Raw genomic sequence first — 13,304 nt, forward strand, 5'->3', positions numbered from 1 at the left:
ATGTCTTAAAATAAGGATGGACTGTAATTTTTCTTTGCTTATTTGAGCTGTTCTTGCCATAATATGGATTTCAACTTTTACCAAATAGCACTATCTAGTGTATACCACCCCTACCTTGTCACAATACAACTGATTGCCTCAAATGCATTAAGGAAAGAAATTACACAAATTAACTTTTAACAAGGCACACCTGTTAATTGAAATGCATTCCAGGTAACTACCTCATGAAGCTGGTTGAGAGAATGCCAAGCTGTCATCAAGGCAAAGGGTGGCTACTTTGGAAAATCTTTTTTAGTTACTACATGATTTATATGTGTTATTTCATGGTTTTGATGTCTTCACTATTATTTTACAATGTAGAAAATAGTAAAAATAAAGAAAAAAAACACTGAATGAGTAGGTGTGTCCAAACTTTTGACTGTACTGTACATTTTAAGCTAAAACATTGCACATTAATTATACTTGTCACGATCGTCTTTATGTGGAAGAGAGGACCAAGGCGCAGCGAGATATGAATACATCTTTTTTTAATAAAACAAAGACGAAAACAGAAGAACACTGATAAACTAATACAAAAACAACAAACGATCGTGAAGCTATGCAAACTACGTGCACACATGCAACATAGACATAGACAATTACCCACAACCTGCCTAATGCCTATGGCTGGTGGTCTCTGATTGAGAACCAAACCAGGCAACCATAGACTTTCCTAAACACCTACACTGAACACAACCCCATACACTCTACAAAACCCCCTATACAATACAAACACCCTAGACTAGACAAAAAACACATACATCCCCCATGTCACACCCTGACCTAACTAAAATAATAAAGAAAACAAAGATAACTAAGGCCAGGGCGTGAAAATACTACAATGTTGGCATAGCCTAAATGAAAAACTTGGATAATTTTATTTCCCTTTTGACCCACATTTGAAACTCATTGACAAAATAGGAAATCCAGAATATCAAAAGTGTGAGTTAAACACAAACATTAAGATCCCCGCAACAAAGCATACAATCTGTAATACTATGCTAACATTCATTTAGCCATTTTCATTCAACACCGAAAGCTTGTCACAGTATAGTCATATCATTGACTGGTCCTGGCTTCGGAGAGGGGCCTGAGAGATTATCTCTAAACGTGTCCCACCAGTAGGTGGCAGTATAGAGAGTGGCCTAGGGGAATTGCCACAGGAAGATGTTTTGAGTGGGAGGTGCTGAGTGAGAGGGTTGGAAAAAATCACCTTCATAATAAAGTATTTGCAGGCTAACAATAAAATACAATTCCTAATGTGATGAGTACACTAAGCATAGGACAATACTCGGCAACAGTAGTCACTGTAGCCTAAAGTAAATTTTTACTTCTGTCTATACAGAAATAAATCAAATACTTCCACATACTTCACCAGAGACCATGATTTAGCCACAGAGCAGCATTAGCTTATTTTAAAGCTGTGAATTGGTTCAAATCACAAGCGTGTAGATCTATATACCTAGTTGGGAAGCCAGCAATTTGAGTAACTCTCGTGGCATTAGGCCTAGTTGATTATTGAGATGTGGCTGTTAGTGAAGATAATGTGTCTTGAATATAATTTGAAATGTTGAGACAAGAAGAAGGGGAGAGGAGTGTGACAAAGATATTGGTATGTCTCTCTCCAAAATATGCTCAGCTCTCCAGAATGCGCAGAGCTGTCTCCCGCCAATTCTTGCTCATTCATTGTTTTATTGTGTTAATTGTTTGCCTTTTGATTGTTTATTTTTAGACATTCCACATTATATATGTCACCAGTTGTAAATTTACCGTTAATTCCCATCATATCATTTGGTTGCAGTAATGTCTGTTAATTTCTGTTAATGCATGGATTAATCAGGCCGACAGCCATTTACCATTCTCACAACCTGCTACACTTGTGAGAAACACATTTGGTTTATTTCATACCATCATTTACAAGTTTTGTCAATTTTTTCATTGTATTTTGTTTGGGACCTCCATGTGAGCAATGAGCATGTGTCTGGTTTCTCTGTCTTTTTATTGTTGACGGAGCATGCGTGCCTGAGCACACATAGATATAAACTAACTGTCCTTCTGCGCACAAATGTAGGTATGTGCCCATTTGGGGATTTGTCTGATTTCTGAGTGTCTTAACTCACCACCACAAAAAAGCTGAGCTTCTCAGTCATTTTTTCTTCACCTCACACAGTAAGTCAAATACGTTTATTTTTCTAATACTTTGTGAATGATAATAGTTCCTCATAGCATTTGAAAAATCTTTCCAACACTCTTCCCCCCAATAATCACCAGGCCTCGGTGTGAAAGAGCAAAATGTCATGCTCTGTAGATCCCATACAGTCAGTGCCTTAAGAAAGTATTCATACCAATTGACTTTTTATACATTTTCTTGTGTTACAGCCTGAATTCAAAATGGATAAAATTAATTAAACATCTCACCCATCTACATACCATACTCCTTAAAGACAAAGTGAAAACATATTTTAATAAATGTTTGCTAATTTATTGAAAATGAAATACAGAAATAGACTTCATGGCCAAAAGTATGTGGATACCTCTTCAAATTAGTGGACTCTGCTATTTCAGCCACACCCATTGCTGACAGGTGTATAAAATAAACCACACAGTCATGCAATCTCCATAGACAAACATTGGCCCGTACCAAAGAGTTCAGTGACTTTCGACGTGGCACCGTCATAGGATGCCACCTTAGGTAGTCTAGTGGTTAGAGCGTTGGGCCATTAACCGAAAGGGTGCTGGATCGAATCCCGGAGCTGACAAGGTAAACATCTGTTGTTCTGCCCCTGAGCAAGGCAGTTAACCCATTGTTTCCCGGACGCCAAAGACTTGGATGTTGATTAAGGCAGCCCGCCGCACCTCTCTGATTCAGAGGGGTTGGGTTAAATGCGGAAGACATATTTCAGTTGAATGCATTCAGTTGTATAACTGACTAGGTAACAAGTCCATTTGCAAATTGATGCCCTTGTCAACTGTAAGTTATGTTATTGTGAAGTGGAAACGTCTGCCCTGCTAGAGTTGCACCGGTCAACTGTAAGTGCGAAGTGGAGACATCTAGGAGCAACAACGGCTCAGCCGCAAAATGGTAGGCCACACAAGCTCACAGAACGGGACCGCCGAGTGAGGAAGCGCGTAGTGCGTAAAAATCATCTGTCCTTGATTGCAACACTACTGAGTTCCAAACTGCCTATGGTAACAACTTCAGCACAATAACTGTTCATCGGGATCTTCATGAAATTGGTTTCCATGGCCGAGCAGCCGCACACAAGCCTAAAATAACCATGCGCAATGCCCAGCATCGGCTGGAGTAGTGCAAAGTTCGCCGCTATTGGACTCTGGAGCAGTGGAAACTTGTTCTCTGGAGTGATGAATTACGCTCTGGCAGTCCTGACGGACAAATCTGGGTTTGGCGGATACCAGGAGAATGCTACCTGCCCGAATGCATTGTGCCAAATGTAAAGTTAGGTGGAGGAGGAATAATGGTCTGGGTCTGTTTTTCATGGTTCGGGCCCCTTAGTTCCAGTGAAGGGAAATCTTAACTCTACAGCATACAATTACATTCTAGACAATTCTGTGCTTCCAACTTTGTGGCAACAGTTTGGGGAAGGCCCTTTCCTGTTTCAGCATGACAATGCCCCGTGCACAAAGCGAGGTCCATACCAAAATGGTTTGTCGAGATCAGTGTGGAAGAACTTGACTGGCCTGCACAGATCCCTGACCTCAACCCCACCGAACAGCTTTGGGATGAATTGGAATGTAGACTGCGAGCCAGGCCTTATTGCCCAACATCAGTGCCCAACCTCACTAATGCTCTTGTGGCTGAGTGGAAGCAAGTCCCTGCAGCAATTTTTCAACATCTAGTGGAAAGCCTTCCCAGAAGAGTGGAGGCTGTTATAGCAGCAAAGGGGGGACCAACTCCATATTAATGCCCATTATTTTGGAATGAGATGTCCGATGAGCAGGTGTCCACATACCTTTGGCCATGTAGTGTATCTCATTTTAAAATACTTCTAAATCTTTCAAATTGGTTGTTGATCATTGCTAGACAACCATTTCCAACTCTTGCCATAGATTTTCAAGCAGTTTTAAGTCAAAACTGTAACTCGCCCTCTCAGGAACATTCGCTGTCTTCTTGGTAAGCAACTCCAGTGTAGATATGGTCAATACGGGGGACCGTGTTGTGGGTGTTTCAGGGAAAAGGTGTACATTTGACCTCCATCATCTCAGATGTGACAATTGTTAATAAAATCTCTCAATTTCTGCCCATTTTTTTGCACGGTCTTGCAGGCCTTCTCATACAGCTGCAACTGTATATGCATTTGTAAATCAAGACCTTTTTTGAGTTGGGCTCTAGGATGGTGCAACTGTTGAGAATGTGAGCCTATGGTTGTGTGTTGGGAAAGGGTTGAGTTTGTATGAGTGTGTGGGTGTATGTGCGTATCCCACAACTGTTGCGAAGGAGTAAAAGATGTTAGAGACAATATAGGATGATTCACAACAATTGTTTGCTAATATAATAATTGCTTGTAATAATGTAATTTTGGTAATGGCGAGACTGGTGAGAGGTAAAATCCTTTTCATAAATTGCCTATATTACTACAAAGATTAATAGCTAATTATGGAAAATAAGAAACAGGATTCTTAAAATATATCTATATTTTTTTAATGGCTATATATAATACAAATCGAGGTGAGGGCGATGGAAGTGCATTTGGCAGTTGATCTACTTCTGTTCTGTAAATGTGTGCTCTTTTCGAAGGATGGATCCCAGTATTTTCAGAGCTATGGGATACGAGGGGTTGGGGGTGGCCTGCCGGGCATTGGGATGACAACCCAACTCGGGATGAGGAGGGCTTTTAGCGTGTGGAATAGTGGGAACCAATTGGAGGTTTACTTAGTAGCAGTGCAAATATCATGGTACAGCTATATACACTCAATCATCATGTTACTTTTTAATGGTACATTTACAAACATATATTTTGATAAATAGAATTGAAAGTTGTCTCATTAAGTGGTGAAATAAGTATAGCCAGTTACAATTGTAATGGCCTAGCAGATAATAAGAAAAGACTATCAGTATTTACCTGGCTAAAAGAGAAGGAATATAATATCTATTGTTTACAGGAAACTCATTCAACAATTTGAGATGAAGTTTTGTGGAAAAAGGACTGGGGGGGGGCAAAATATATTTCTCCCTTGGGCAAAGAAATTCAAAAGGGGTGATGGTTTTAATTAACACAAATTTTGATCCAATTGTGCAAATTGTCCAAACAGATCATCAAGGTAGATGGATTATTTTAAATATGTTATTGGACAATAAACAGATATGGCTTATTAAGTCGCCATATATCCACTAATTCCAATATATCCATGACATTCATGATTTCCTTAAGTGCCTGAGGGTGATAGTTTGTAGTGTCATTTCCTTTCTGGTCCATAGAGGTATTTAAGACCGTATTAAAATATCCCACCATAATAATAGAGTCTAGTGTTGCTTGTAGAGTTGATAAATTCTTATATATATTTTCAAAGAAGCTTGGATCATCATTATTTGGACCGTATAGGTTAACCTCTTTGGTACCCTGACCTAGTGAGATATACATGGAGGATGCTTAATCAAGCTAGTCGACTTGACTACTTTCTTATGCCATTCTCTCTGGCACCAAAAGTTTAAAAAGTGTTGATAGTGTTGGTCCGATCATCACACAATTGGCATATATATTACTCTTACAGAATTTCCACGTGGGCGAGGATATTGTAAATTTAATCAAAGCCTACTAGATGATAAGTTGTTTAGAACTAGGACAGAAGAATTTATAACTGACTTTTTCAGACATAACATAGGTACAGCAGATCCCCTTATTGTATGGGACAATTTTAAGTGTGCCTTTAGAGGCCATGCAATTCAGTACTCATCTATAAAACAAAAGCAATTTAGATCAAAAGAGTCCATATTAACAAAGGAAATTGAAGGACTAACAGTACAGTTAGATAGCAATAAAAACTGTACCATAGAGGCACAGAATAAGTTATAGAAAAAACAAAAAGAAATTAAGGAACTTATTCACGAAAGATCCAGTGTAATATATTATAAAAAATAAAGCAAACTGGATGGAACATGGAAAATGGAAATGGTCGGAATGGATGGAAAAATGCACCAAATACTTTTTCAATTTTCAATATAGAAATGCTACCAAAACAAATGTTTTAAAACTTGTTACAAATGATGGAGTCACGCATGATTCACCGAATGATATTTTGAAAGGGGAAGTAATGTACTTTAAGAATATGTTTTCATTTCAGTCTCCTCCATCTCCACTAACTTAAACTAATTGTATGGAATTTTTTCCTAATAAGAATGTAAAATTAACATCTGTACAGAAAGACTCATGTGAAGGCCAAATTACAGAGGAGGAACTTCTTGATGCAATTGGGGCCTTTAAGGATGGGAAAACTCCAGGGCTGGATTGCAGACCAGTGGAAGTATACAATTTTTTTATGTACTCAGAGGACCATTATTAGCATGTTTTAACCACTCCTTTATAAATGATAGATTATCAGACAGGCAACAACAAGGTCTGATATCATTATTACTGAAACAGGACCCAAGTGATATACACTGCTCAAAAAAATAAAGGGAACACTTAAACAACACAATGTAACTCCAAGTCAATCACACTTCTGTGAAATCAAACTGTCCACTTAGGAAGCAACACTGATTGACAATAAATTTCACATGCTGTTGTGCAAATGGAATAGACAAAAGGTGGAAATTATAGGCAATTAGCAAGACACCCCCAAAAAAGGAGTGATTCTGCAGGTGGTGACCACAGACCACTTCTCAGTTCCTTTCCTATGCTTCCTGGCTGATGTTTTGGTCACTTTTGAATGCTGGCGGTGCTCTCACTCTAGTGGTAGCATGAGACGGAGTCTACAACCCACACAAGTGGCTCAGGTAGTGCAGTTCATCCAGGATGGCACATCAATGCGAGCTGTGGCAAAAAGGTTTGCTGTGTCTGTCAGCGTAGTGTCCAGAGCATGGAGGCGCTACCAGGAGACAGGCCAGTACATCAGGAGACGTGGAGGAGGCCGTAGGAGGGCAACAACCCAGCAGCAGGACCGCTACCTCCGCCTTTGTGCAAGGAGGTGCACTGCCAGAGCCCTGCAAAATGACCTCCAGCAGGCCACAAATGTGCATGTGTCAGCATATGGTCTCACAAGGGGTCTGAGGATCTCATCTCGGTACCTAATGGCAGTCAGGCTACCTCTGGCGAGCACATGGAGGGCTGTGCGGCCCCACAAAGAAATGCCACCCCACACCATGACTGACCCATCGCCAAACCGGTCATGCTGGAGGATGTTGCAGGCAGCAGAACATTCTCCACGGCGTCTCCAGACTCTGTCACGTCTGTCACATGTGCTCATGTGCTCAGTGTGAACCTGCTTTCATCTGTGAAGAGCACAGGGCGCCAGTGGCGAATTTGCCAATCTTGGTGTTCTCTGGCAAATGCCAAACGTCCTGCACGGTGTTGGGCTGTAAGCACAACCCCCACCTGTGGACATCGGGCCCTCATACCACCCTCATGGAGTCTGTTTCTGACCGTTTGAGCAGACACATGCACATTTGTGGCCTGCTGGAGGTCATTTTGCAGGGCTCTGGCAGTGCACCTCCTTGCACAAAGGCGGAGGTAGCGGTCCTGCTGCTGGGTTGTTGCCCTCCTACGGCCTCCTCCACGTCTCCTGATGTACTGGCCTGTCTCCTGGTAGCGCCTCCATGTTCCGGACACTACGCTGACAGACACAGCAAACCTTTTTGCCACAGCTCGCATTGATGTGCCATCCTGGATGAACTGCACTACCTGAGCCACTTGTGTGGGTTGTAGACTCCGTCTCATGCTACCACTAGAGTGAGAGCACCGCCAGCATTCAAAAGTGACCAAAACATCAGCCAGGAAGCATAGGAACTGAGAAGTGGTCTGTGGTCACCACCTGCAGAATCACTCCTTTTTTGGGGGTGTCTTGCTAATTGCCTATAATTTCCACTTTTTGTCTATTCCATTTGCACAACAGCATGTGAAATTTATTGTCAATCAGTGTTGCTTCCTAAGTGGACAGTTTGATTTCACAGAAGTGTGATTGACTTGGAGTTACATTGTGTTGTTTAAGTGTTCCCTTTATTTTTTTGAGCAGTGTATATAAAGATCCAGTCCATTTAAAAAATTGGGGATCTCTTACACTTCAGTGTTGAGATGCAAAAATCCTAGCAAAATGCTTGGCGCATAGAATTAAAAAAGTATTGTCAGATATTATTCATCCTAATCAGACAGTTTTTTTTACATGACGATACATTGGAGCTAATATAAGACAAGTACTGGAAACAATAGAATACTATGAAATATCGGGGACACCAGGCCTGGTTTTCATAGCTGATTTTGAAAAGGCTTTTGATAAAGTACGACTGGAGTTTATATATAAATGCCTAGAATATTTCAATTTTGGGGAATCTCTTATAAAATGGGTTAAAATTATGTATAGTAAGGTGTAAAATAGTAAATAATGGCTACATCTCAGAAAGTTTTAAACTATCTATAGGAGTAAAACAAGGTTGTCCACTATTGGCATATCTATTTATTATTGCCATCGAAATGTTAGCTGTTAAAATTAGATCAAACAATAATATTAAGGGATTAGAAATCCGTGGCTTAAAAACGAAGGTGTCATTGTACGCTGATGATTCATGTTTTCTTTTAAAACCACAATTAGAATCTCTCCACGGCCTCATAGAGGATCTAGATACTTTTGCTATCCTCTCTGGATTTAAACCAAATTACGATAAGTGTAGTATATTACGTATTGGATCACAAAAAAATGCTAATTCTACATTATCATGTAGTTTACCAATTAAATGGTCTGACGGAGATGTGGACATACTCGGTATACAAATCCCAAAAGAAAGAAATGATCTCACTCCAATACATTTTTATAGAAAGTTAGCAAAAATAGATAAGATCTTGCTACCATGGTAAGGAAAATACCTGTCTATTTGTGGAAAAATCACCCTGATTAACTCTTTAGTCATATCACAGTTTACCTATCTGCTTATGGTTTTGCCTATACCTAGTGACCTGCTACTCCAGTGTAGATTGGCCTTGTGTTTTAGGATATTATCCTGCTGAAAGTTGAATTAATCTCCCTGTGTCTGGTGGAAAGCAGACTGAACAGGTTTTCCTCTAGGATTTTGCCTGTGCTCAGCTCCATTCCATTTCTTTTTTTGTCCTGAAAAACTCCTCAGTCCTTAACAATTACAAGCATGGCCATAACATGTTGCAGCCACCACTATGCTTGAAAATATGGAGAGTAGTACTCAGTAATGTGTTGTATTGTATTTGCCACAAACCTTGTATTCAGGACAAAAAGTTAATTGCTTTGTCACATTTTTTACAGTATTGCTTTAGTGCCTTATTGTTTTGGAATATTTGTATTCTTCTTTTCAATCTGTCAGTTAGGTTAGTATTGTGGAGTAACTACAATGTTGGCCTCATGGTGAAATCAGTGAGCGGTTTCCTTCCTCTCCGGCAACTGAGTTAGGAAGGACGCCTGTATCTTTGTAGTGACTGGGTGTATTGATACAACATCCAAAATGTACAGCAGAGATGCTGCAATATGTTTTACAGTAAGGAAAATCATACTGTAAACTATATTACAGCATCACAGCTGTAAAGCAAAATTACAGTATTAAACTGGCAACTGTGGTGCCAGTATAACGCTGTAAATATGCAGGGAAATACCTACAGTAATATACAATTATTTTACAGTACTAAGCAGCATTGCAGGTTGTCTTTAAAAGACAGCTCCCTGAAATGTAATATTGTAAGAAAAACAATACGTGAAGAAATATACGTGAACATAACATGAATTTCACATGAAATGCACAATAACCACAAAGAACAACATTTGAAAAGAGCAACATTACAACTCCAGATAGCAGGGGAGAGAAAGAGAGATACAGTGATAAGAACATACTGGCCAATAATGTACTTCACCATACACAAACCAAAACATCAGAATAGGTCATTCTTGAAAATACAGGATTATGTAAGATTTCTTTTTATCTAAACAGATCAATGAAAAATAGGAAAACAACAATTGAACAGGGAGAAATTTTTACAAAAAACTATAACAAAAACTGCTTGCCTGCCTGTCTTTGAGAGAGAAACGAGAGAGAGATCGAGAGAGAAAGGGGCTGAGAGAGAAGGATGGATAGAGAAAAGCAAGCAGGGCTAGACTGGAGCCAGAGAAACACGCTACTGCAAGCCAACACAGGCTCCAGGATGGCGCAAGCAGATCATTTGCTGACCCAAGCCGCACGGAAGGATTTCTGAGAGAATGAGAGATGCAAACAAGTCTCCAATAAATCTCGGTGGCGTGCAGATTATCACTCCAATCTTTGAAACTCTGATCCTCCTTAGCTCTGATACATCAACTAGGACAAACATGGACATAGAAAGAATAGAAAGATAGAGATTGCTATTACTATGACTGCTACTATTACTATCACTACTACTATTACTATTACTATGACTACCACTATTACTATTACTATTACTATTAATATGACTATTACTACTACTATTACTATGACTACTACTATTACTACTACTATTACTATGACTACTACTACTACTATTACTATTACTATGACTACTACTACTATTACTATCACTACTACTATTACTATTACTATTACTATGACTACTACTATTACTATTACTATGACTACTACTATTACTATTACTATTACTACTACTACTATTACTATCACTACTACTATTACTATTACTATGACTATTACTATTACTATCACTATTACTATTACTATCACTACTACTATTACTACTACTATTACTACTACTATTACTACTACTACTATTGCTATGACTATTACTATGACTACTACTATTCCTATTACTATGACTACTACTATTACTATTACTACCACTATTACTATCACTACCACTATTACTATCACTACTACTATTACTATTACTATTTCCATTTCTATCACTACTACTATTACTATTACTATTTCTATCACTACTACTATTACTATTACTATCAATATTACTATTACTATTACTATTTCTATCACTACTACTATTACTATTACTATTTCTATCACTACTACTATTACTATTACTATTTCTATCACTATTACTATTACTATTACTATTTCTATCACTACTACTATTACTATTACTATCACTACTACTATTACTATTACTATTACTATCACTACTACTATTACTATTACTATTTCCATCACTATTACTATCACTATTACTATCACTATTACTATTACTATCACTATTACTATTACTATAACTATTACAATTACAATTACTATTACTATTACTATTACTCGCTGGGTAAAAAGGCAGATGACAACAGACAAATAAAGTTTGTGTTCATCAGGTGTGTCTGTTTGTGTACTTATGTGTTGGAATTTTTTACACTCGAACTCCTTCAGGTCTGCGAGAAAGTGTCTAACATGTGAGTTAATTGGCAATGGCTTCCTCTGAACGACCTTTCTGGTCTTGCGGCTCACTCCTGCTTTCGCTGTGCATTTGGTTCCTCCAGGGTTTACTCAAACCAGGAACCTGCGCAACCCAACATAGAATATATTAAATCAGTTGAGGCATTGAAAAAATAACAATAAGAAATATCATTGCAATGTAACTAACAAATGCTAAATGTAAGTGTTGGATCAATGAATGTTCAATGCTTATCTCTGTATCAGCCCCAAGGTTGCAGAGGCCAGCTCCTGGTATTCTATGTTAAAAACATAGAACGTGCTGAAGAGCACAAAGGGCAGCAGCAAAGTTGGACTCACTGTCCAAAACACAGACCACTCTCCCCTCGATCGACACCATTCATTTTGAGGAATAAAATAGAGTATTTCCTGAAATACACAAAAGTGTGTGTGTTAGTGTATACCTACTAGATATCTCTAGATAGGTACCACAATACTATATATTTCTGTTCCACCTTAAATCAAATAAATGTATTACCAAGCATGATCAGCCTTGGTGTGTATGGCAAAGGAATTTGCGCCTCAACATCAACCCGAGTTGCAATGACCTAAAATCACAAAACCTACATATAAAAAATATTCAAATGATGTGTAATAGTATAATAAAACCATTAATCATATAAACTTTAAAATTATAAAAACACTATTCCTTACATCTTTCAAGAGGTACTGAGATTCGTCCTTCTCTTTGAAGTGGGTCATCAACAAAAGAATGACAGCAGTGTCTGTTAGATCGTCATTGCCTCTGATGTTGATTTCATTCAGCAGGCACTGGATCTCTCTCCTCAGCTTGGTCTTTTGGCTTTTAAAAAAGTTGACAATTCTCTTACCCTTGTTCAGGAGAGCTTGAGTCAGGCGACTGTCAATCACGATGCCAGTGAGGGTATTGAAGTGGTTGCAGAGCCATGAAAAGGAATGGCCACTGTTCCTGGAGGTCACTGACGCTTGGAGGAGGACAAGAGTCCTATCCATTGTTACAGATCCTATCCATTCTTCATTTTCTTTTAAAAAATTCAAAGAAAAACTCTGTTAGGCTATGCGTTGCACTCCATACCAGCACAAGAGGACAAACAAACAATGTACAGAAACTTTTGTATATTTTTGTACTTTTCTGTCTTTTTGTAATTTCTGTCCCCTTTATTGCATATGCCTTGCTCCCTCATAGCATAAACCATTTATTTTGAGGGATAACAAATTAACTATTTACAGAACCTTTTTAACCTTGTGTGTGTGCGTACACTCTTAGAAAAAAGGGTTCCGAAAGGGTTCTTTGGCTGTCCCCATAGGAGAACCCTTTTGGTTCCAGGTAGAACTCTTCTGGGTTCCATGTAGAACCCTTTCCATAGAGGGTTCTACATGGAACCCAAAAGGGTTATACATGTATCTGGAATCAAAAAGGGATCTTCAAAGGGTTCTCATACGGGGACAGCCAAATAACCATTTTAGGTTCTAGATAGCACCTTTTTTCATAACAATGACGTAAATATGTTACATTTATCAATCAAGATCACACCTCTTTGGTTGAAGGACTGAAGCAATTCCCTGCACTATATTGGTGTCAAATGGTCTTTTATGTCCTCCGGGCTGAACATATTCAAGGTCTTTAATATTCTCCACTCCAACATTTGCCCTCAGATGCTCCGACAAAGATCTCACCGTCTCGGTTTCCAACTCGGGC

Source organism: Salvelinus namaycush, chromosome 29 (assembly GCF_016432855.1).
Source record: "Salvelinus namaycush isolate Seneca chromosome 29, SaNama_1.0, whole genome shotgun sequence".
Lineage (NCBI taxonomy): Eukaryota > Metazoa > Chordata > Actinopteri > Salmoniformes > Salmonidae > Salvelinus > Salvelinus namaycush.